The sequence below is a fragment of the Kogia breviceps genome, chromosome 9 (assembly GCF_026419965.1).
Source record: "Kogia breviceps isolate mKogBre1 chromosome 9, mKogBre1 haplotype 1, whole genome shotgun sequence".
NCBI lineage: Eukaryota > Metazoa > Chordata > Mammalia > Artiodactyla > Physeteridae > Kogia > Kogia breviceps.
The window spans coordinates 48999391-49025450 of NC_081318.1; the positions used below are offsets into that span (position 1 = coordinate 48999391).

At 39.6% G+C, this 26060-nt stretch overlaps 1 long non-coding RNA gene across 1 annotated transcript in view; it reads left to right on the forward strand.

The window, feature by feature from the left end:
- The window catches only part of LOC136794847 (uncharacterized), a 104372-nt gene extending 78736 nt beyond the window's left edge, over nucleotides 1-25636 (forward strand). The window contains exon 4 of the long non-coding RNA XR_010842192.1: nucleotides 25150-25636. This is a non-coding gene — a long non-coding RNA (uncharacterized lncRNA). The remainder of the gene's footprint in view (nucleotides 1-25149) is intronic.
- The last annotated feature ends 424 nt before the right edge of the window (nucleotides 25637-26060 follow it).

The window sequence follows — 26060 nt, forward strand, 5'->3', positions numbered from 1 at the left end:
TTAATCTTCAAAACATTGCAGAATAACATTTTTCTTTAGTAATTTATCATTTGCTATGATAAGGCAATGTGTTTAGAGGATGTTAGAGGTTTTTTTCAAGTTTGCATTTATCTCAATGCTGAAATGTGCTCTGAATGCTATTAAAATATATCATTTATATACTTTCACATTTAACTATATTAACTCTACCTTAACTAGACATTTATTAAGAGCAGCATATTTATTTCCCATTCAGGACTTTTTAAATCTGCAAAGTCAGCTCTATGGAAATGAGCAATTTTTGCCAGCCTTACACTGTGTAATAGGTTAAACTGAGCAGAAACCCCGGGGCTCCATTGTGGTGGGGTACACAAGTGCATAGCTTTTCTGGGCTTCTTTAAATCATTTTCCAATGCAGAGCCTCTCTTCATTTCACCTGCTGCCAGCGATATGTTCTTAACTCTAAATAAACTCATGACAACTCTCATCATTCATTCATTCATCCACTCATCACTTAACAAATATCTTCTAAATTTTCTATGTAGGGGTATTCCAAGATGAACATGTCTTACTTCAAGATCTTTCCCTTGAGATTAATAAGAAATCATACATTCCTCTTGTTAATTTAATTTTTATTTACAGCAAAATATAATGTTCCCATGTCACTCAGAAAGTCAAGGGTTATAGGGCTTGTAAAGGAAAATTACAGTTCCTGTTCTACTTCTCCCTACCCTTAATCCTGCTTTCCAGAGGTCATTTTCAATTTTTAGCCACTTCTTGTTTTTATCTCCGTATTTCTAAATAATATGTTTCTACTGTTTTTTTTAAATATATATTTCAGTTTTAGATAATATCTACTGACTCGCAACTATGGAAGATACTGGGTTTTTCTTTTTATACTATCATTTCCCCATACACATCAAAGACTTACCCTCCCCTCCAACCTCTCAGTTGTAGTATTGTGATGAATAAGTAAATATTATTCACAGTTGAGCCATAATAGTAGACTATAACTCCGTTCCTTTTTTTTGTATAGCTTTTTGTTTTCCCCAGAGTTAATCACTGCTTTTCTCATTTGTTTAGTTTTCTACATCCCTATAACTAATTGAACCTTACTTAAATCCTCTGATAGAACTGTAAAATCTCTCCATATGTTCAAATATACCAGGTTGTCTATCAGTTTCTTCTTCTGTTGTTGTTGTTTTTCTTAAGACATCAACCTTGAAGTCTTTTGTCTTTCTGCTACAGCCTGGACTGGTTGCTCCCTAGGCCTGATGACCATCTGTCAGCCTGGGACTTCCCTTCACTCTCGTTCTGGAAATTCCTTTACCTCTCTCCTGTGTTAGATTCCTATTTCCTCAGTCCTAGGTTTTTCTTTCTCAATTTCTCCCATGTTTTGGTGGAGTATACCCTCTAGTATTTTCTTGAGAAAGGTGCTTGGGGGATATAAGATGCCTCCAAATCCTGAACCTGTCTAAGGATCCATGGTACAAAAGACTTCTTTCTTATTTGTTTCTCCCCTGCAGGCCTTTTTATGTTTCAGCTTTTCCCAGACTGGCAAACTAGTAAAGACTATCAGCCATGAAAATTCTGTTGAAATTTCTTTTCTGCTACTGTCTCCTTTCATTCTCTTAGTCCTTGTGAGTTTATGCCTTTTATATTCTTTTACAGCAGTTTCTGGAGGGAACAGAGATAAACATATATGTTTCATTTACCATATTTAGCCTGAAGTATAATAATTTCCTTTTATAATACTAGGGATTTAGTTCTGCAAATATGACTATTCATTTATTCTTTCATTTACTTAAATAGAGAGAGGGCACTTACTCTCTGCCAGGCCTTATTCTAGGCCTTGGGGATACAGCACTAAACAAAGCTGACAAAATTCACTATCTTCATGGAAACTATATAGAATGTGGAGGGATGGCTGGCCAATAAGCAAAATAATTAATAAAATATATATCATAATCTGATGCTGTTTTACAGGAAAAAAAAATGAATTTGGGTGGGAGAAGGGCATTCACGTTTAAATAGGATGACCACAGAAGGCCTCGTTGAAAAGGTGATATTTGACCAAAGGAATGAGAGAGCAAGATATGTGACTGTGGGGAAAAAGCATTCCAGAGGAAGAACATGTCTGATGGCCTTGAGGTGGCCTGGAATGTTCAGGAAAGAGCAAGGATGTCAGTGTGACTGAGTAGAGAAAAGGAGGAGGAGAGGAGAACAGAGAGGTTGGTGGGGGTCAGGCTCATATCATCTCTGGCTTTAGAAACTGTCACTGTAAGTGACAACCAAGCCCAAGCTGGCTCTGCTCTCCGAACGACAGGCCAGTAAATCGGGAGACGAGTTGCTGGGGGCAAGAAATAACAACTTTAATCTCAAAGCTAGCAGACCGAGAAGATGGCAGACTAGTCTTTCAAAGAACCATCTTCCCTCAGTCCGAATTTGTGCTCCTTTTATACACAGGAAGGGGTGGGGGAGGGACCCACTGCAATGCCAACCAATGGCTGAGCAGGTTGCTGACTAACAGCCACATGCCTGCCCAGCTCCTATAACATAAGGATTTATATTCCTGCAGCTACAGCTTTATTTATAGAACTAACTCCTGACTGGTCATTTCTCTCATCTTCTTAAAGCCCTTTCAGAAAACATGTTTCTAGGGTGGGAGTTCATTTTCCCTTTAAAGAACATCAATATTTCCAGCTCAGAGCACTCTGTTCAAGACTGGTGGTTGCCAAGGGCGAGGGGGAATGGGAGAGGAATGGACTGGGAGTTTGGGATTAGCAGATGTAAACTATTATACATAGGATGGATAAACAACAAGGTCCTCCTGCATAGCACAGGGAACTATATTAAATATCCTGTGATAAACCATAAGGGAAAACAATATGAAAAATAATGTATAAATATGTATGACTGAATCACTTTTCTATACAGCAGAAATTAACACCACATTGTAAGTCAACTAGACTTCAATAGAATAAATTTTTTTTAAAAAGAACACTCTGGGGCTTCCCTGGTGGCGCAGTGGTTGAGAGTCCGCCTGCCGAGGCAGGGGACACAGGTTCATGCCCCGGTCCGGGAAGATCCCACATGCAGCAGAGTGGCTGGGCCCGTGAGCCATGGCCGCTGAGCCTGCGCGTCCGGAGCCTGTGCTCCGCAGCGGGAAAGGCCACAACAGTGAGAGGCCCGCGTACCGCAGAAAAAAACACTGTTCAAATATGTGCATGATTAGCTCCCTCTCACCATTCGACTTCCTCTCAATGCCACCTACTCAGACATTAGTACCCTAAAGGCTCCCCAAGTATTCTCTACCATCTCCCCCTCTACCATATTTTCATAGAATTTGCCACATTTTGAAATTATTATGTTCATTTATTTGTTAGCTTTTTAAAAATTTGGTCTCCACTATTAGAATAAAAGTTCTATAGAAGGGACAACACTTAATTTGTTTGCTGTATGCTGCACAACCCTACCCCTCCAGTGCCCAGCTATTGAATGGACAGATGGGCAGATGGACAGATGGACGGAGATGACTTTGGACAAAACTGGGAATGTCCAATAATTACCTTAAATTGGGTCTTTTAGAATATCTTTCTCCTTTTATCCTATTCTTTAGTTTCATTTAGCTTGTGCTTTTAATTACAAAGAGGCTAATGAAAAAAAAAACCTGTAAATGTCTTGAATTAGCACTTCTATCATATTCCCAAGTTGCATTTTCCTCTTCAGTGTGTTTTATAATCCTTATTTCATCTGTGGTTTATAACAGTATAAACCATAGGCTGTGAGCCTAGCTCACACACAACTTAATTGAATGTAATATTTTCAAGAGAAAGACTCAACTCCATTATGTCTTGAAACCTTGCTTCTCTAATAAGCAAAGTCCCAGTTTTCTTAGCATAATAATGTCTACTGTGTTATTGCTCTGTTCATTTTTGAAAGCTGAGATTTGGAGGGAGAAAGATGGGGGTGGACAGGGTGGGGGAAGACCTCTAAATGTTCATATCACTCATAAAGAGCTAGAGCCAGATGAGGAAGGAAGAAAAAAGAGCAGCAAGAGTTATAGGAATTTGGGCCAGAGATTGATTGAAGCCACTGAGCCCCCGACTAAAACAATGACATGCTAATGGCCACGTAAGAATTTGATGGATGATGCGATGGGTCAAATAAAAGTGAATTAACACAGGCAGCAAACAATATGGAGGAAACAGCCAGCAGCAAGAGAAGGACAAAAAGTCTACATGGAAAACTTTGAAGGAACAAAAAGAAAAAAAGGAAAAGACGACTTTGACTCTTGGGACTCTTCCACAATGAGCTACAATTGGCTTCTTGGATGAAACCATCATTATTAGTTCAGTCTAAATCTTTTTAGAGAGGAAATTTAAGATGTTGTAATATCATTTTTAATGTTTCTGTTTCTTATTACATCCCTCTGTCCTTCAGGGTTTATTTTTTGTTTGTTTTGATTTAGGGAAATTAGGGTAAAGTTTCATATAAATATGAATCAGAGAAGTAAAGTGAATCCTGGCCCAGGCCTCCTTTTTTTATACGTTAAGAAATTGAGGTCCAGCTTAACTTGGCCAAGGTTAACACCACACAGTCTTCTGTTATTTGCAGCTCTACACTAGACAGGTTGAGTGTGATTCACCTATGTGTCCCTCCATCCAGCATTTACAGGGTCTAGCACACTGCATAAGTGCTCCATAACCTGAGCTGAGTGAGTGAGAAATGGCAACTATTTCTATTTGGTGTTATGCCTCATGGGTCTGTCTTCCGAAAGGCTGCCCTATTCTCTCTAACTAGCACACAAAGTAACAATGGCTATGGATAGGGGAATGCACGTCTGCAGTGTGGCAATTGGCAATTTGAGGAAATGTATCATATCGGTCAGAAACAGAGAGCTCTCCAGTGTACCGAGGCTCCAGGGATCCACGACATCCCTTTCACAATCACAGAGGTAGCCTCCAGAACACCACAGTGCCCCAGGTAAGAGCTGCTCATCCATAGAACTGACCAGTGACTCATGTAGATTGAGGTTTATGACCTTACTTCTTGATGACCTCACTTTTCCTTCTGTTTAGTGGAAATCCCTTTTCCTAAGTCCTAAGGAGTTATCATATATATGCTTAATATAATTTTGAGAGCTGACAGAGACACTGACATAAGCTTCTAATTTAGAACAAATGATAATACAGCATTACTTAGTCCTCCATTTTCCATTTGGTCCACACCTCCATGCCCATCTTTGATAACCAATAAAGCTGTCAAGTGAAGTTCATACAAAGTAGCAGATCCCTTCATGTAATCCTACTGAAGTATCACATCAACCTTCTAAAATAGTGTCATTCCACTCCATCCACATCAAGAGAAAGCAAGGCTTGGCAAATTTAAGTGGCTTTCTCAGGGCCATGCAAAAGCCCAGGTTCAAACCAAGGACTGTCTGACTACAGTACCCTTTCTATATTCCATTCATTTCCACTAGGGAGATTTCAGTCAGATTGAAAAAATAATCAAGGCCAAGCAGGTGGCTATGGGGTCAGGAGAAAGATTTATCAACCCATTGTAAAGGCTGATCTTCAGAACTGGCAAGCTCTGTACTGAGCTTTTCTTGGATATCACTATGTAATCTATACAGTGGTGTTTCAATGGACAGAGCTCATACCTGTAATAATTTTCTTTGAACTCATATGCTCTAAGAAATGCCAATTAACTCAGTTGAAGTAATTTCTCACCCATAGCACAAGTATTTATGCAGAAGGACCCTAGATCTCCTGAACAAGAGAAGAACACCCCGTAAAGTCTGCAAGGAGCAGCCATTACATGCAAAATGGATATTTGAAAAAGAAAACATTTGACCCTTCCATTGATTGAACTTTCCTTCAGAGTGCCCTTCAGGGAGTTCTGAACTGGTTACCAGGAAACAGATTCTTTTCTGGAATGAATTCTTGCCATTCTAAGTGTCTTTGAGTGTGTCACTTACTAGAATCTTGATTCCCAACTTACAGTGGGGGTAGTCTCCCTGTTGGGCTTCCTCAGTCAAGACATGTCTGGAGATTCAGAATATATCTGTAAATAGTTATGAAGTTATTGTGGATGTATGAAATGACGATCTTTTTAAATTGTACATTATAACGGAGCTATTTTCAAGTATGTCATTTAGAAGGCACTGAGTGATAGTAACTGAAATAATGAAAAAGCATTTTCCACATTGGTTAGGCATTAATAAGTGTGAACCTTCCCTTGGTGCTAAGATGTAAACTTTGTGTGATGCATTTTGAGGGAGCCTGGAGTTTTGGAATAAGCTTGGGTGAGCACATCTAAGTTCTAACCCAGCTCCTGTCACACAGTAGCTCTATGATGTAGGGCAAGTGTCTCCACCACCTGGGGCTTGGTTTCTTCACTTGTAAAGTGAGAAAGATGGGTGAGGTGATCCCAAAGGTCTCATAATGCTGACTGTTATTCTACAATTGTGTAACCTTTCTGGATCACACAAAAGCATAAAAAGCCATTGGCCTCAAGCGTTTTATAGTCCACTGAGGGACTTGAAGAACATACATTAATAAATAGTGTAATTATACATTGTGATTAGTGCCAAGAAGAACTAAACTAATGGTAGTGTTGTAGTATAATGGGGGAGGGGAGCTAATACTCAAGGGCAGGAAGGTATGGAGGGCAAGAGGAAGTCTTGCTAATTTCCTCATTTTTACAGCAGGCTGTTAAAATATATTGTTTGAAGCTGACAAATCAAGAAAGTTTTCAATATATTATTAAAAGTTACTGGGGTATCATTAGAATAACAAAAATCAGAATGTCAGCCTTGCATAAAGCAAGAAAGCCTAGGCCATACAGGAAAAGATTAAAAAAAGAAAGAGCAAAATAATGAATCATAAAATAAGATGGTAGGCTCTTTGGTGGGGCTAATGGTGGGCTCTGGGAGAGCTCTCGCCAAGGAGCACTTCCCAGAACTTCTGCAGCCAGTGACCTGTCCCCACGGTGAGCCACAGCCACCCCCCACCTCCGCAGGAGACCCTCCAACACTAGCAGCCGTGTGGCTGACAGGGTCTTCATGCTCCAGCTGGGTGTCAGGCCTGTGCCTCTGAGGTGGGAGAGCTGAGTTCAGGACATTGGTCCACCAGAGACCTCCTAGCCCCATGTAATATCAAACGGCAAAAGCTCTCCCAGAGATCGCCATCTCAATACTAAGACCCAGCTCCACTCAATGACCAGCAAGCTACAGTGCTGGGCACCCTACGCCAAACAACTAGCAAGACAGGAACACAACCACACCCATTAGCAGAGAGGCTGCCTAAAATCTTAATAAGGTCACAGACACCCCAAAACACACCACCGGACACGGTCCTGCCCCCAGAAAGACAAGATCCAACCTTATCCACCAGAACACAGGCACCAGTACCGTCCATCAGTAAGCCCACACAACCCACTGAACCAACCTTAGCCACTGGGGGCAGACACCAAAAACAACAGGAACTACGAACCTGCAGGCTGCGAAAAGGAGACCCCAAACACAGTAAGTTAAGCAAAATGAGAAGACAGAGAAACACACAGCAGATGAAGGAGCAAGGAAAAAACCCACCAGACCAAACAAATGAAGAGGAAATAGGCAGTCTACCTAAAAAAGAATTCAGAGTAATGATAGTAAAGATGATCCAAAATCTTGGAAATAGAACGGAGAAAATACAAGAAACATTTAACAGGGACCTAGAAGAACTAAAGAGTAAATAAACAATGATGAACAACACAATAAATGAAATTAAAAATTCTCTAGAAGGAATCAATAGCAGAATAACTGAGGCAGAAGAATGGATAAGTGATCTGGAAGATAAAATAGTGGAAATAACTACCGCAGAGCAGAATAAAGAAAAAAATGAAAAGAATTGAGGACAGTCTTAGAGACTGTCCTGGGACAGTCCAGAGACCTCTGGGACAACATTAAACATACCAACATTCGAATTATAGGGGTCCCAGAAGAAGAAGAGAAACAAAAATGGACTGAGAAAATATTTGAAGAGATTATAGTTGAAAACTTCCCTAATATGGGAAAGGAAATAGTCAATCAAGTCCAGGAAGCGCAGAGATTCCCAACCAGGATAAATCCAAGGAGAAACACGCCAAGACACATACCAATCAAATTATCAAAAATTAAATACAAAGAAAAAATATTAAAAGCAGCAAGGGAAAAGCAACAATTAACATACAAGGAAATCTCCATAAGGCTGACAGCTTATCTTTCAGCAGAAACTCTGCAAGCCAGAAGGGAGTGGCAGGACATATTTAAAGTGATGAAAGAGAAAAACCTACAACCAAGATTACTCTACCCAGCAAGGATCTCATTCAGATTCGATGGAGAAATTAAAACCTTTAGAGAAAAGCAAAAGCTAAGAGAATTCAGCACCACCAAACCAGCTTTACAACAAATGCTAAAGGAACTTCTCTAGGCAGGAAACACAAGAAGGAAAAGACCTACAATAACAGAGCCAAAACAATTAAGAAAATGGTAATAGGAACATATATATCGATAACTACCTTAAATGTAAATGGATTAAATGCTCCAACCAAAAGACATAGACTGGCTGAATGGATACAGAAATAAGTCCTGTACATATGCTGCCTATAAGAGACCCACTTCAGACCTAGGGACACATACAGACTGAAAGTGAGGGGATGGAAAAAGATATTCCATGCAAATGGAAATCAAAAGAAAGCTGGAGTAGCAATTCTCACATCAGACAAAATAGACTTTAAAATAGACTATTACAAGAGACAAAGAAGGAGATTACATAATGATCAAGGGATCAATCCAAGAAGAAGATATAACAATTGTAAATATTTATACACCCAGCATAGGAGTACCTCAATACATAAGGCAAATGCTAACAGCCATAAAGGGGAAATCAACAGTAACACAGTCATAGTGGGGGACTTTAACACGCCACTTTCACCAATGGACAGATCATCCAAAGTGAAAATAAATAAGGAAACACGAGCTTTAAATAATACATTAAACAAGATGGACTTAATTGATATTTATAGGACATTCCATCCAAAAACAACAGTATACACTTTCTTCTCAAGTGCTCATGGAACATCCTCCAGCATAGATCATATCTTGGGTCACAAATCAAGCCTCAGTTAGTTAAGAAAATTGAAATTGAATCAAGTATCTTTTCCAACACAGTGCTATGAGACTAGATATCAATTACAGGAAAAAATCTTTAAAAATACAAACACATGGAGGCTAAACAATACACTACTAAATAACCAAGAGATCCCTGGAGAAATCAAAGAGGAAATAAAAAAATACCTAGAAAGAAATGACAATGAAAACATGATGACCGAAACCCTGTGGGAAGCAGCAAAAGCAGTTCAAGAATGAAGTTTATAGCAATACAATCCTACCTTAGGAAACAAGAAAAATCTCAAATAAACAACCTAAACTTACACCTAAAGCAATTAGAGAAAGAAGAACAAGAACACCCCAAAGTTAGCAGAAGGAAAGAAATCATACAGATCAGATCAGAAATAAATGAAAAAGATATGAAGGGAAAAATAGCAAAGATCAATCTAACTAAAAGCTGGTTCTTTGAGAAGATAAACGAAATTGATAAACCATTAGCCAGACTCATCAATAAAAAAAGGGAGAAGACTCAAATCAATAGATTTAGAAATGAAAAAGGAGAAGTAACAACTGACACTGCAGAAATACAAAGGATCATGAGAGATTAATACAAGCAACTATATGCTAATAAAATGTACAACCTGGGGGCTTCCCCGGTGGCGCAGTGGTTGAGAATCCGCCTGCCGATGCAGGAGACACGGGTTCGTGCCCTGGTCCGGGAAGATCCCACATGCCGTGGAGCAACTAAGCCCGTGAGCCATGGCCGCTAGGCCTGCGCGTCCGGAGCCTGTGCTCCGCAATGGGAGAGGCCACAACAGTGAGAGGCCCGCGTACCGCAAAAAAAAAAAAAAAAAAAGGACAACCTGGAAGAAATAGACAAATTCTTAGAAAAGTGCAACCTTCAGAGACTGAACCAGGAAGAAACAAAAAATATGAACCGACCAATCACAAGTAATGAAATTGAAACTCTGATTAAAAATCTTCCAAAAAACAAAAGCCCAGGATCAAATGGCTTCACAGGCAAATTCTATCAAACATTTAGAGAACAGCTAAACATGTATCTTTCTCCAACTCTTACAAAATATAGCAGAGGGATGAACACTCTCAAACTCATTCTATGAGGCCACCATCACCCTGTTACCAAAACCAGACAAAGATGTCACAAAGAAAGAAAACTACAGGCCAATATCTCTGATGAACATAGATGCAAAAATCCTCAACAAAATACTAGCAAACAGAATGCAACAGCACATTAAAAGGATCATATACCATGATCAAGTGGGATTTTTCCCAGGGATGCAAGGATTCTTCAATAGTCACAAATCAATCAATGTGATAAACCATAGTAACAAACTGAAGGGGAAAAATCATATGATCATCTCAATAGATGCAGAAAAATCTTTTGACAAAATTCAACACCCATTTATGATAAAAACCCTCCAGAAAGTAGGCATAGAGGGAACTTGCCTCAACATAATAAAGGGCATATATGACAAACTCACAACCAACATTGTTCTCAATGGTGAAAAACTGAAACCATTTCCTCTAACATCAGAAAGAAGACAAGGTTGTCCACTCTCACCACTGTTATTCAACATAGTTTTGGAAGTTTTCGCCACAGCAGTCAGAGAAGAAAAAGAAATAAAAGGAATCCAAATTGGAAAAGAAGAAGTAAAGCTGTCACTGTCACAGATGACATGATACTATACATAGAGAATCCTAAAGATGCGACCAGAAAATTACTAGAGCTAATCAATGAATTTGGTAAAGTAGCAGGACACAAAATTAACTCACAGAAATCTCTTGAATTCTTATACACTAATGATGAAAAATCTGAAAGAGAAATTAATGAAACATTCCCATTTACCACTGCAACAAAAAGAATAAAATACCTAGGAATAAACCTACCTAAGGAGACAAAACACCTGTATGCAGAAAACTATAAGACACTGATGAAAGAAATTAAAGATGATACAAACAGATGGAGAGATATACCATTGTTCCTGGATTGGAAGAATCAACATGTGAAAATGACTCTACTACCCAAAGCAATCTACAGATTCAATGCAGTCCTTATCAAACTACCACTGGCATTTTTTCACAGAACTAGAACAAAAAATTTCACAATTTGTATGGAAACACAAAAGACCCCAAATAGCCAAAGCAATCTTGAGAAAGAGAAATGGAGCTAGAGGAATCAGGCTTCCAGGCTTCAGACTATACTACAAAGCTACAGTAATCAAGACAGTATGGTACTGGCACAGAAACAGAAATATAGATCAATGGAACAGGATAGAAAGCCCAGAGATAAACCCACGCAAATATGGTCACCTTATTTTTGATAAAGGAGGCAAGAATATACAATGGAGAAAAGACAGCCTCTTCAATAAGTGGTGCTGGGAAAACTGGACAGGTACATGTAAAAGTATGAAATTAGAACACTCCCTAACACCATACACAAAATTAAACTCAAAATGGATTAAAGACCTAAATGTAAGGCCAGACACTATAAAACTTTTAGAGGGAAACATAGGCAGAACACTGTATGACATAAATCACAGCAAGATCCTTTTTGACCCACCTCCTAAAGAAATGGAAATAAAACCAAAAATAAACAAATGGGACCTAATGAAACTTAAAAGCTTTTGCACAGCAAAGGAAACCATAAACAAGAAGAAAAGGCAACCCTCAGAATGGGAGAAACTATTTGCAAATGAAGAAACTGACAGAAGATTAATCTCCAAAATTTACAAGCAGCTCATGCAGCTCAATATCAAAAAAACAAACAACCCAATCCAAAAATGGGCAGAAGACCTAAACAGACATTTCCCCAAAGAAGATATACAGATCACCAACAAACACATGAAAAGATGCTCAACATTGCTAATCATTAGAGAAATGCAAATCAAAACTACAATGAGGTATCACCTCACACCAGTCAGAATGGCCATCATCAAAAAATCTTTGTACAATAAAAGCTGGAGAGGACGTGCAGAAAAGGGAACCCTCTTGCACTGTTGGTGGGAATGTAAATTGGTACAGCCACTATGGAGAACAGTATGGAGGTTTCTTAAAAAACTACAAATAGAACTACCATATGACCCCACAATCCCACTACTAGGCATATACCCTGAGAAAACCATAATTCAAAAAGAGTCATGTACCAAAATGTTTATTGCAGCTCTATTTACGATAGTCAGGACATGGAAGCAACCTAAGTGTCCATCAACAGATGAATGGATAAAGAAGATGTGACACAAATATATATACAATGGAATATTACTCAGCCATAAAAAGAAATGAAACTGAGTTATTTGTAATGAGGTGGATAGACCTGGAGTCTGTCATACAGAGTGAAGTAAGTCAGAAGGAGAAAAACAAATACCGTATGCTAACACATATATATGGAATCTAAGAAAAAAAAATGTCATGAAGAGATTAGTGGTAGGATGGGAATAAAACAAAGACCTACTAGAGCATGGACTTGAGGATATGGGGAGGGGGAAGGGTAAGCGGTGACGATGTGAGAGAGTGGCAGGGACATATACACACTACCAAATGTAAATTAGATAGCTAGTGGGAAGCTGCCGCATAGCACAGGGAGTTCACCTCTGTGCTTTGTGACCACCTAGAGGGGTGGGATAGGGAGGGTGGGAGGGAGGGTGATGCAAGAGGGAAGAGATATGGGAACATATGTATATGTATAACTGATTCACTTAGTTGTAAAGGAGAAACTAACACACTATTGTAAAACAGTTATACTCAAATAAAGATGTTAAAAAAAAAAAATAGCCAGGACATGGAAGCAACCTAAGTGTCCATCAACAGATGAATGGATAAAGAAGATGTGGCACATATATACAATGGAATATTACTCAGCCATAAAAAAGAAATGAAACAGTTATTTGTAGTGAGGTGGATGGACCTAGAGTCTGTCATACAGAGTGAAGTAAGTCAGAAAGAGAAAAATAAATACCATATGCTAACACATATATATGGAATCTAAAAAAAAAATGGTTCTGAAAAACCTAAGGGCAGGACAGGAATAAAGATGTAGACATAGAGAATGGACTTGAGGACAAGGGGAGGGGGAAGTGTAAGCTGGGATAAAGTGAGAGAGTGTTATGGACTTATATATACTACCAAATGTAAAATAGATAGCTAGTGGGAAGCAGCTGCATAGCACAGGGAGATCATCTCCGTGCTTTGTGACCACCTAGAGGGGTGGGATAGGGAGGGTGGGAGGGAGATGAAAGCGAGAGGAGATATGGGGATAATGTATATGTAGAGCTGATTCACTTTGTTGTACAGCAGAAACTAACACACCATTGTAAAGCAATTATACTCCAATAAAGATATTTTTAAAAAATAAGATGATAAAACTAAGATCAAAAAGAGTTTATCAGTAAATTAAATGAGAAAACTCTTCTATTTAAAAGAAAAAGACTCTCAAATTAGATAAAAATTATAATTCAGCCATACAACACATTCAAGAAATACATCTGTAATAAAATTATTTGGAAAGGTTGAAAGTAAAAGAATAAGCAAAGATGTGGAAATTAACTGCAAGCAAAAAACAGCAAGAACCATGATAATATCAACCAAAGTTAAATTCAAGACAATGCTATAAAAAACAGATAGATACTTTTTAATGATAAATGTACAATATAGTGAATTTTCATGCAGCAAATAGCATTGCTTCAAAATACATAAAAGAAAAACTGCAGTGTATAAAAAGAGAAATATACAAAAAGGTAATTGCAGTGGGAAATTTAAATCACTTTTCTCAATCTATGCCAGATCAAGTAGACTGAAAAGTAAGTAAGGCTATTGAAAATCTGAATTCCACAGTGTGTGTGTGCACGTGTGTGTGTAAGCACACAAACTTGCATGTGTATATCTATATCTGCATCTATATACAACTAAACCTTGAATACAGAGAATATGCCCATTATACAATTGATAAAATAGCCACATTCCTAAAAGTTAAGCCACAGAGAAAAATCTCAATATACTTCAAAAAATAGAAATATTACATGTCATAGTCTCTAATCTCAGTGCAATTAAACTGCAAATTAATTTTTTAATCAAACACACAAAAAAATCTTAACCACCTGAAAACTGAGACCCGCCCCCCCTTTCTTTACTCTTGGTCCAAGGAGGAAATAAAAAATATAGTATGTAGAAAATACTGATATTGCAAGAACTATGTATCTGAACCTTTGAGATACCTCCTCTCATAACATAGTTCTGCTTACTAGCATTGCTAAACAAGAAAGAATGAAAAATAATACAAGCAGTCAGGCAAGGAGCCAAGTTAAAAATAATAATAAAATATACCTAAATTAAAGGCAGAAGGAACTAACTTTAAAAATAGTGGAGCTGGGCTTCCCTGGTGGCGCAGTGGTTGAGAATCTGCCTGCCGATGCAAGGGACGTGGGTTCGTGCCCCGGTCCGGGAAGATCCCACATGCTGCAGAGCGGCTAGGCCCGTGAGCCATGGCCGCTGAGCCTGTGTGTCCGGAGCCTGCGCTCAACAACGGGAGAGGCCACAACAGTGAGAGGCCCGCGTACCACAAAAAAAAAAAAAAAAAAAATAGTGGAGCTGGGGCTTCCCTGGTGGTGCAGTGGTTAAGAATCTGCCTGCCAATGCAAAGGACATGGGTTCAAGCCCTGGCCCAGGAAGACCCCACAGGCCACGGAGCAACTAAGCTCGTGTGCTACAACTACTGAGCCTGCACTCAAGAGCCCACAAGCCACAACTACTGAGCCCATGTGCCACAACTACTGAAGCCTGCGCACCTAGAACCCGTGCTCCACAACAAGAGAAGCCACAGCAATGAGAGGCCTGTGCATTGCAGCAAAGAGTAGCCCCCACTCGCCGCAACTAGAGAAAGCCCTCACACAGCAATGACAACCAACACAGCCAAAAAATAAAATAAAATAAATTAATTAATTTAAAAAAAATAGTGGAGCTAATAAATAGATCCAAGAGGTGGTTCTTGGAAGAAGTAAAAGTAAAGCAAAGAAAACAATAAAATAGAAAAACTAATCATGAGCCAAGTTGGTCAAGTAAAAAAGTGGAACAAAATTATATAAAATTAGAAGTAACCACAGATAAAGTGGGAAAAGTTATAAGAGAACCAACAAATAAATCCAAGAGCTAATTATCTGGAAACAAACAAAACAAAAGGATAAATCTCTTGTTTAATATAATCTAGGGAAAAGTGAACAATGAAAATAGTAAGTGGGGAACTAATAGATATACACAAAATTTTTTAAATCCCGAGATACTCCTTTTCTCAGAGCTACTGAAACAGAGCTGAAAATCTGGATGAAATGGATGGTTTTCAGAAAAATATAAATGACTAAAACCAACCATAGGAGTTGTAGAAAATCTAAGTGACTAATTATCATAGAAAAATAGAAAACAAAATTATCAAAAATTCATTCCCTTCCCCAGCAACAGAATCAGACACTTTCATAGGTGTAAAGAATGTTTTCTACCAAATCTTTACAGAAAAGATAATTCCAGGACTACTTAAATTGTTTCAGTCCACAGCAAAAGAAGAAAAGCCTCCAAATTAATTTTTGAAGCTAGCGAGATACCAATTCCAAAACCTGACAAAGATATGACATATGACCTGACAATATGCAAAAAGAAAAACTACAGTCCAAACTAATCTATTAATATCGAGGGGAAAAGAAACTAAATAAAATTTTAGCAGGCAGAAGCCTGCAGTACATTAAGAGAATGCTACCTCCTGACCAGAAATTCAAAGCTGGCTGCTGAGCATAGCTGTCCAGAACATAGATTCAGGAGTCAAATGCCTGTGTTCAGTTGCCAGCTCTGTTACTCACCAGGTATAGGACTTTGGACACATAATTATTTAACTTCTCTATGCCATAGTTTTCTCATTAATTATAGTGTATTGAGAGGATTCAGTGAATTAATACATGTAAAGTGCTTAGAACAGCCCCTGGCACATACTAAATACTGAATAAATACTAGCAATTTATGATTCAATAGTGGAGAAAGCTATTACTATCATTCACCATATTAACAGATCAAAACGTTGTAATCACTTCCACAGATGCTGAATCATAGGATTACCTGACATTCATTTTTTATTTTTATACAATTTTAACACAATATTATTGATGGATGCTTCCCTAAGATCTTAACTCAATAAAATAACAAGATCATTAACCAAAACATGAATCATACTGATTGCCTGGGGAAACCCTAGAAGCCTTCCTATTCAAATCAGAAGACCAGGGTATCCACTAACCTCACTGAAATGTGACGATGTTCTAGACGTACAAATCATTCCAATAGGACAGGAGAAAGAAATAAAAAAGTGAAAACATAGGGAAAGAGTAAGTAAAATTATTATTTGCAGAGTATAAAAAGATACTCCATTGAAAATGATAATAGACTAAAAGAAATCAGAAAATTGATGGATATGAAAATAAGATACAAAAACATACATGAATTAGAAAACCAAATGGAAAATAATATCCATTTACAATAAAGAACAAAAAAATATGTAGAAATGAACTTAACAAAAATGTTCAAGTTATAGATGAATAAAACCTTAACTAAGGGATATGAAAGAAAACTTGAATAAATGGAAATATAAATGCTTTTATTGAGTGGGAAGACTTAATATCTCCCTAAATTAACCTAATTTAATGCAGTCTCAATAGAAATACCAACAAGATAATATTCAATTTCATACAGACTTAATTTTCAAGTTTCTATGAAAAAGTGAATAAGTAAGTATAGCTAGAACATTCTGAAAAAGAAGAGTAATGGAGGATACTAGTCCTACTAGATATTAAAATGCATTATAAAGTTGTACTATATCTTATGAGATTCTGGCAAATGGAAATACAAATCAATGGAATGAATATAGATTGCACAGATAAGATTCTCAAGTTCAAATGGGAATTTAGGTTATTATCACAGTGACATTGCATACCAGTAAATTAATAATAGATTATTCAGTAAGTCGTGTTGGAAAAAGTGGGGAGCCATCAGGAAGCAAAACAAAGCTGGATCCATACCTCTCTCCTTATAATAAAATAAATATTAAACCACAAAATTACTAGAAGAAAACAAGGAAGAACTTTACAAAAAAGAGATCTTGGAGTGGGGAAGCCCTTTCTTTTTTAAGCTTCACATAAAACCCAGAAGTCACTAATAAAAAACGTGATTACATTTAACTACATGAAAATAAGAAATTGCTCCATGGCATAAAACACCTTAAACTAAATCAAAACTTAAGCAAAAGAGAAATGACAAATTGGGAAAAAATACTTAAAATTTGTATGACAGACAAAGGCTAATTCCTGATATATAAAGATAGCCTACAAAACTATAAGAAAAATGTCAACAACCAATAAAAAAATAGGTAAAAGAATATAAACAAAACTTCAAAGAAAAAGAAATGCAAATGGTTCTTACACATATGAAAAGGTGTTCAGTGCTACTCATAATGAGAGAAATGTGAATTATAGGTCTGAAATAGCATTATTTTTGCCTATCAGGTAAAAAAATTTTAAGTTTTTTTAACATATTGTTTAGTATATAGTAAAACAATGAAACTTTTGAACATTGTTGAAGTGAGTAAAAATTGGTGTAACCTCTACCAAATCTGCCAAAATTAAAAATACACAAAACTTTTAGCCCAGCAACTCTGCTTTAGGAAATCTTACATTTGCCAGTATAATCAAAGATGCATCTACAACATTGTCTGGAAGTTCAAAACTGCAAACAGCCAAAAGATCATAAATAGAGAACTAATTAAATAATTTATAGTATATTCTTACAAAGAAGTGTATGTGCTAATGTGAAGTGACTCCAAGATGTGTCATTAAGTTAAAAAAAAATGTGAGGGTTTGTGTGTACACAAATACATGTTTGGAAACTTCTGGTAGGTATACATTAAAGCGGTGTTGGAGGTTAATTCTAGGCAATGAGCCCAGGGACCAGAGATGGGAAGGAAACTCACTTTTTATTGTATACCATTTTGTGCTATATTTTTATTTTTACCGTTGTGCAAGTGTTATTTGAGTAAAAATAAATATTGATTTTTTCAGTATTGAAACAAAATGGTTTTATTAGTGATTTTAAGTATAGAAGTACTATTCTACCATGGACAGTGGCTAGCCATTCTCAATTTCCATAGAAGAGATCTTCTTCAACAAGAAGAAAGATTAAATTTAAAGTGAATACATATTTTGGATTGGAAAAAAGAAGAATTTCCTGATGGAATTGGTGCACAGTTGTAAAACTCTCTGAAGGGCTTTTGAAAGAGGGTTTGAGTCTGGAGTGGGTGGTGAGTGATCAGGGGAGGGAAGGACACTGGTGGCCTGGTGAGGCTTCTTTCCTCCCCAGGATGCTGTGACCCTCTTCTCAGGAGCAACACCTCTCTGCTAGCTGACAGTTTAATGAGCACGTTACCTAAGACATTCACACCGGTAGGAAATCCTGTTAGATTTACAAGTGCCCGTTAGTTAAAAGTTCTCCAGAGCCACTGTGTAGGGTTTCTACTCTGAACTTCCTTGTGCTTTCCAGTGCTGAATATCAGTGCAGAGAGGGCAGCACCTCTAGGAACTTGATTCTTCTCTTGTACATTATAAACAGCCATGGGGGCAAAATCTTGAGCTCCTCATAGCTGACAAACTACAAACCTACCAGTCTCCCACAAGGAGCTCCAGACTATCGAGCAAAAATGGGGTTCCTTCCATGAATGAGTGACCTAGGACACTTTAATATATGGGAGAGCATATTGAGAATAAATGAACAAAGCCAGAGTAGGGAGGAAGCCACCTGAGTTTGCATAGCTGCTGTTTTCCCTTTGCTACAAATCACAGTCCACCATTCATCCCCTAGGTCAGTGGTTTGCTAACTGTGGTCCCTAGGCCAGGAGCGTCAGCATCACCTGGGAACTTGGGCAAGGCGCAAATTTCCCAGACTTCCTGGATCAGAAACTCCTGGGGTGTGGCCCGGCCATCTGTGGCTTCTGGAAGAAGACCACCCATCAACAGGAATGAGCACTGGCTTACTCTGCATTCTTTCCTCTGAGAGAACCCAAAGTGACACAACCGGACATCTCTGGACAAGTTTTAGAATTTGAGCCTCAAGGTGCATCTTCAGCTCTGGGTGTTAATGAGTACATCAGCACCTGCCTCCTCTAAAATGAGCATCATTTGGTTACAATGGTTATCCCACAGAAGGCACAGCCATTCAGCTCCTATGCTGTGGTGTGGACATACTCCAGAATGCCAAGGGAAGCCAGGCTGGCCCTAGGTTCTTTTGCAAGCTGTGACAGCCAGATATTGGAAGTCCACCTCACACCCCAAATATATGCCAGTGACTGTAGGGCACTAACTCTCATCACTAAAGACTAGGACCTTTATAGGTCAAAATCTCCTATTAGGGTGGATGCTCCCCTAAACAATGTCATCTACAGCCTGGCAGCATTAACTTTTTAACTGTACTTTATATTAACTTAATATTTTCAGGCTCCAGTGTGTTTTCATCCCTTTTTTTCCTTTTTCATTTTGGGCCTCAGACAATCCAGAGAAGCACATGTAGCAGACAATGTCAGATGCTGCCCTGGCCTTCTTTACCCCCTCCCCTTTCTAGTGGGAGTTCAGATTGTGCTGCAGCATACTTCCTTCACCCCGCAGCACCGGTGCCCTCAGGGAAGCTTACCTGCCCTGGCTCCAGAGGTGAGCCCTGTTGCTCTAAGGGCGATCCCACTCCCCTGTGACTCAATTCAGGTTACTAGGACTCAAGCACAGGTTTTCCAGCCTGCTGGGCAATTTCTGGCTCACCTTACTCTTTCAGGACAGCTTCCAGAGGCAACCCTGTCTCTCTCTACTGGGCGCTTCCATTCCCCCCTTGTCAGGCTGGGGATTGCTGCCACCACTTCTGGATTATCTGAAGGATGTGGTTGACATGGGAAGGAGGGCAGGAGATGCTGGGAAAGGAAGCCAGAACCACTGGGTTAACCCGTCCCTAGCATCCTGTCTGGGAGTCAGTAAGCATTGAATGTTGAAGACAATTTGACTTGGATTTTCTGTTATTCGTTGCTGAAAACATCCTACTGATAGAGTGAGGATTATTGTCACTTTATATATATAAAATGGAGAGACCAAGGCAGAGAGTGGTTTTGGAGACTCTGTAGTAAAGGACAGAAGTTGGAGTGGTAGCTGGTGGTTAACCCCCGGCCTGTGTTCTGCCACCTGCTGGAGAGCAAGTCACTAAGGGTGTTTTCTGGGCCCTGTGGGTGGGGTGCAGGGGGATGAAGGGCAGCAGCAAAAGGGTCCTGGAGCTGCCACGGGCAAGCTCTGCCTACACCACAATTTTGTCTCAGGATACCCAGATGCAGGACTGGAGGTAAGAATACACGAAAGAAGAAATGATGGAGAAGGTAGATGATAGGTACTGTAGAAACATAAATAAGACAAAGAATAATGTGTTTTTAGCACTAGGACGAAAATCCACCCTCTATGAAACAGTTAATGTCTTTGTCATGCTTGGTTTTTTTTTTTGGTTTTTTTTTTTTTTTTGCGGTACGCAGGCCTCTCACTGTTGTGGCCTGCGGCATGTGGGATCTTCCTGGACCGGGGCATGAACCCATGTCCCCTGCATCGGCAGGCGGACTCTCAACCACTGCGCCACCAGGGAAGCCCTCAAGTCTCTTTCAACCCAAGCAAGTGGACTCTTCCCATAGAATCCCAAGGGTCTTGTTCAGAGGTGTGAAATGTGCTCAGCAGGGCTATTTTATGCTGATTTAGGGCCATTTTTCCACCAGAGAGATAAAAGAAAAAGCACACTGACGTTAAGACACACTTCCATTAAAAATAGCAACAGATTTAATAATCTCTGTAATAGTAAATGGAGCTATTACATTATATATTACTGCAGGAGGTTTCATCCTGGCACTTGAAAATTTGCTTTCAATTTTGGAATCAGAAAATACTTCTGGTAGTTGTATGTTCAAACCTTCATCTGAGCTGAAAAAATGATTGTGATATACAGGGAAGACCATTACAACTTCAGCCATGATTATTTATCTTCTTCATTTGAGTTTCTCTTAATCAAGTATCTGTTATTTTATCACTTACTTCGGTACTAGTTGAGGAAATCATACATCTTATGCTTAGCTGTTCATATATGCTGTCTACATGTGACTTCCACCATTTCCAGTGTTGAATGAATAATCGCATATTGCACAAAGATTTGCAAGTGGACTTTTTCCTTATTTAACAAATGTCCACTCTTCAGAAAATTATATATAAAAAAAAAAAGCAACAGGGCCATCACCCCTGGGTGGATATCTCAGAACAGGAAGGAAGGTTGACTCCCTACCCTTGATTCTGTGCTGTCTAGTCACTTACAGACTGATACAGGGGGCTTTCACATGTCTTCCTCTGCCCTACTGAGGGCAGGCTTGCTGGGATGGAGAGAAGTCAAAACAGCCTCATAGTCTTTCTTCAGGTTACCTGTCTTTCCTGAAACTATATCTATCATTCCTGGATTTAGTTCTCTCACATCTCTGGCCAAAGAGAAGCCTGCATTGGCTCATATAAGGATTCAAAGCTGTAAAACTGAGACGTAAGTAAAAATGCCTACAAGACCATTAACCTCTTTGTACTCGCGCAGCCCAGAGTTTTTGGATCTGAAGAACTAATTTAAAATCCGTTTGTCCTTCATGTTTGGACTATGAGTCTCCAGGGGCTTAATCAGAATGAAAAAGAATCAAATACCCCATCAACCGCAAGGCCTCTAGTACCCAGCTCTTGCCTGTTGACCAGCAGGAGATTTAGATTTCTACGTATTCCCTGAAATCGCCTCAGAGGCAGAAAAGAAAACGATATCACAAAATTCGGCCGCAGCTACTTAATGGAGGGAAGGTGGTAGCAGGCCGATGAACTGTGTACAGTTCTAAGAAAGACCAAATGGAGACAATACTCTTTAGTGGCCTGAGTCAGGGTCTCAGAGCAACTGGGTGGCGTTGTGAGGATGCTACCTGCCGTGTAAAGTGAAAAGTGATAGGCAAGACATCCCGATGCAGGTAACAGGGGGCGCGGTGAGAGCGAAAGTTCAGGGCTTCACGGCAGAGGGTCTACTTGCCCAAACCAAGCTTGTCTGGGGATGCAAGGCTACCTTTTTATGGGCTGCATGAAACTAAAGACATCAAAACCATTGCTTTATTCCTCGTCTAGCCCAGAGCCACAGTCACATTCTCATAGTAAGGACGCCAAGGGGGAGACGTTTCCAACCGCTTGTGGAATGTGTGGCCCCAGCCTTCTCAATTTAAGGGAGGCCTCGAGCTACTGAACACGCAGCTGTTAATCTGCATGATTACTGAAGAACAGTAAAACAATCAGCCCCCCAACCCCCGCCCCAGGCCAGCCTAGCAGGCGGGCAGGAAGCCGTCACCAGCTGGATCACTGGGAAACTGTAGGAGAAAAAGGCTTGGCTGGGAGCCTCCTGAAAGAGCAGTCCAGCAGCACGCCATTTTTTTCTCTTTTCGATGACGCTGTTCTGGAAATATCAATGAAGAATGGGGGGCTTCCCTGGTGGCGCAGTGGTTGAGAGTCCACCTGCCGATGCAGGGGACACAGGTTCGTGCCCCAGTCCGGGAAGATCCCACATGCCACGGAGCGGTTGGGCCCGTGAGCCATGGCCGCTGAGCCTGCGCGTCCAGAGCCTGTGCTCCGCAACGGGAGAGGCCACAACAGTGAGAGGCCTGCGTACCGCAAAAAAAAAAAAAAAAAAAAGAAAGAAAGAAAGAAAGAAAGAATGGGGAGCACCTCAAAAGCACTCTGTGGAATCCTTGGGAGCTGCTAATAATGGGGAGGGGTGTTCCGAACTAGTTCATTTTTAATAGGACTTTGTGATTTTTCATGATCCACGTAATTAAAGGAGAGAAGTCAGGAAAAAATAGAAAAACAGTCTAATTATGTTCACCAACATAAGAAAGTCAGGTTGCCTTTTTATAGAAATGAAAAAGTAAACCAAAAAAGTGTCTCCAGCTAACAGGGACTCACTCATTCATTTACTAAATATTTATTGAGCATCTGTAAATGAGTCCCTTTAGTAGGTAGGACTAAGATCCAGTGAAGGGCAAGACAAGGTCATTCCTCACAAGGACCTGCCGTGTGGGTGAGGATGGAGGCCATGCTGTTAGGCGGAATGGGTAAGTACGAGATGGCGGGAGAGGCATGATGGGACACCTAATCCAAATTTGGGGGCATCAGGGAAGGCTCCCTAGAGAGAAGGAGATGTCTAAGTGGACACAGACAATGCCGGTAGCTAGGGACGGTTCAGAACAAATTAGCAAAAAGTTTCATTCCAGGGAAAAAACAGGTGTCCTGTTGGATGGGTCAGTCCTTGTGTCTGTTCCCCAATCTCATGCCCAGAGCTGGTCTGGATTTGTAGAAATAATGATGAAAGCACATTTTCTTAGCCTTGCAGTCTGATGGGCTTAATCTCATTCCTTTCAGCATCCTTGAATTACATGTTTTTGAAAGAGGTTCACTTGAAAATTTGACTTTAGTTTGATGTTATTTTCTTTTGATTAGTCCATGTAAATTAACCTGAAAATTATTCAAAATAATGGAAAATCTTTTGTACTCATTATATTGGGAAATTTTAGAGCAGCTTCAAGAAAAACGTTTGGCAGAATCTTTTTAAAATTAATTAATTTAGGCTGCTTTGGGTCTTGGTTGCTGCATACAGGCTTTCTCTAGTTGCGGTAAGCTGGGGCTACTCTTCGTTGCAGTGCACGGACTTCCCATTGGGTGGCTTCTCTTGTTGCAGAGCACGGGCTCTAGGCACGTGGGCCTCAGTAGCTGTGGCACACGGGCTCAGTAGTTGTGGCTCGCAGGCTCTAGAGCACAGGCTCAGTAGTTGTGGTGCACGGGCTTTTTTGCTCTATGGCATGTGGGATCTTCCCAGACCAGGGCTCAAACCCCTGTCCCTTGCACTGGCAGGCAGATTCTTAACCACTGCGCCACCAGGGAAGTCCTGGCAGAGTCTTTATCTAATGTTGCCTGGAGGGAATGGAAGCAGAGTATAGGAGGGAAATGCCTGCTAGTCTTGAAGAGGTAGGACCTGGAAAAACTTCCTGAGGAAGTTCTACTCCCAAATTAGGTATAACAGTTTTGCCACAGTGCAAGTAATAACCCAGGAATCAAACAATGTACAAAAAGGCTCCTGACTGTGTTTGTTGCTGAAGTCTGGCTAATGGGAACAAAAGAGATGAACTGGATGGTAAGGCCTGGGGAAAACTACAAAAGCAGCTGGATTTATTTGGAGAGACAGAATAAAGGAATTGTACAGAAAGAAAGTAGGTTATCAGGGATCTCTTTATTTAAAGTCAACAAGGTATTGGAGTTAGGCCCGTCAATTCTGCAGTCACACCACCTGGGCTTAAAATCCCTGTTTAACCACTTATTGGGTGTTTTTTTTTTTTGGTTGTGCTGGGTCTTGGTTGCAGCAGGCGGGCTTTTTAGTTGCAGCTCACCACCAGCTCCTTGGTTGTGGGACATGTGATTTCCTAGCTGTAGGCATGCATGTGGGATCTAGTTCCCTGATCAGGGATCGAACCCGGGCCCCCTGCATTGGGAGCGCAGAGTCTTCTCCACTGTGCCACCAGGGAAGTCCCCTAGTCTTTTTATTATTTTATCTTGGGACAGTTACTTAATACCTTGTGCCTCAATTCTCCTTACCCAAAAAATGGGGCTAAATGAGTAGTTACTTCATGAAGTTGAGGTGAGGAAAATATTTTATTGAAGTCTAGTTGATTTACAATGTTGTGTTAATTTCTGCTGTACAGCAGAATGATTTAGTTATAGATATATATTTTTCATATTCTTTTCCATTATGGTTTACCACAGAATATTGAATATAGTTCCCTGTGCTATACAGTAGGACCTTGTTGCTTATCCATCCTATATATACTAGTTCGCATCTGCTAATCCCAAACTCCCCCACTTTTTATTAACCAGGAAAGAACATCATTAAAGTCTATAAGAATGAGATGGACTCTGATCTGCTGAGGATGAATAATGTGAAATGACAAGGAGGTCTTGTATTGGAGCAAGAAGAGGACAGTGTTTAGAGTCAAAATACTTAGATACAAGTCTCAGCTTCACCATGTTAAAAACAAGGAAATAGGCCCTAAATGGAGTAACTTATGCTAAGCCTCGCATCACCAAACCAAGACCTCATTATAGTTTCAGCTCTCCCAGAAATGGAATCTTAAACCAGTCAATCAGGAATTACCTGCGCAGCATTTGGTAGGTAATCTGCTTGATAGACCCCTGCCATCCCCCATAAGGAAAGTTATTGCATTAACCTATCCATTTTTTTGCCCAGTACAACTTCCTTGTTCCTGCTCCCTTCTGCCTATAAAATCCCTCCTTGCCTTGTATAGCTCTTCAAAGCTCCTGTCTATCTGCTAGACTAGATGCTGCCCCATTTATGAATTGCTGAATAAAGCCAGTAAGATTTTTTAAATTACTCAGCTGAATTTTGTTTTTAACCACCACAAATCAAATCCATACTGTTTTTTACAATGGCTGTACCAATTTACATTCTCACCAGCAGTGTATACAACAGGGAACCATTTTCTTCACATATACCATATACCTCTGTTTGCAGCTGAGATGCCCTAGCTTCTAGGCTAGGTACTGACATATGCTCTAAAACTGCATGCACACATGAGAACTTTGTTGTCACTTTGAAAGACTTGCTATGAAAAAGTTCAAACGAGATTGAAACTCAATTGCATTAATAACAGAATTTTCAACGTTATATTTGTCAGTGAAAGAAAAGGAAGACCTGTTAAATTTTTAATAGATTTGCAACTGTAGAAATTTCTGAATGGTTGTAAAAGTGGTTTCAAATTATTTTATCA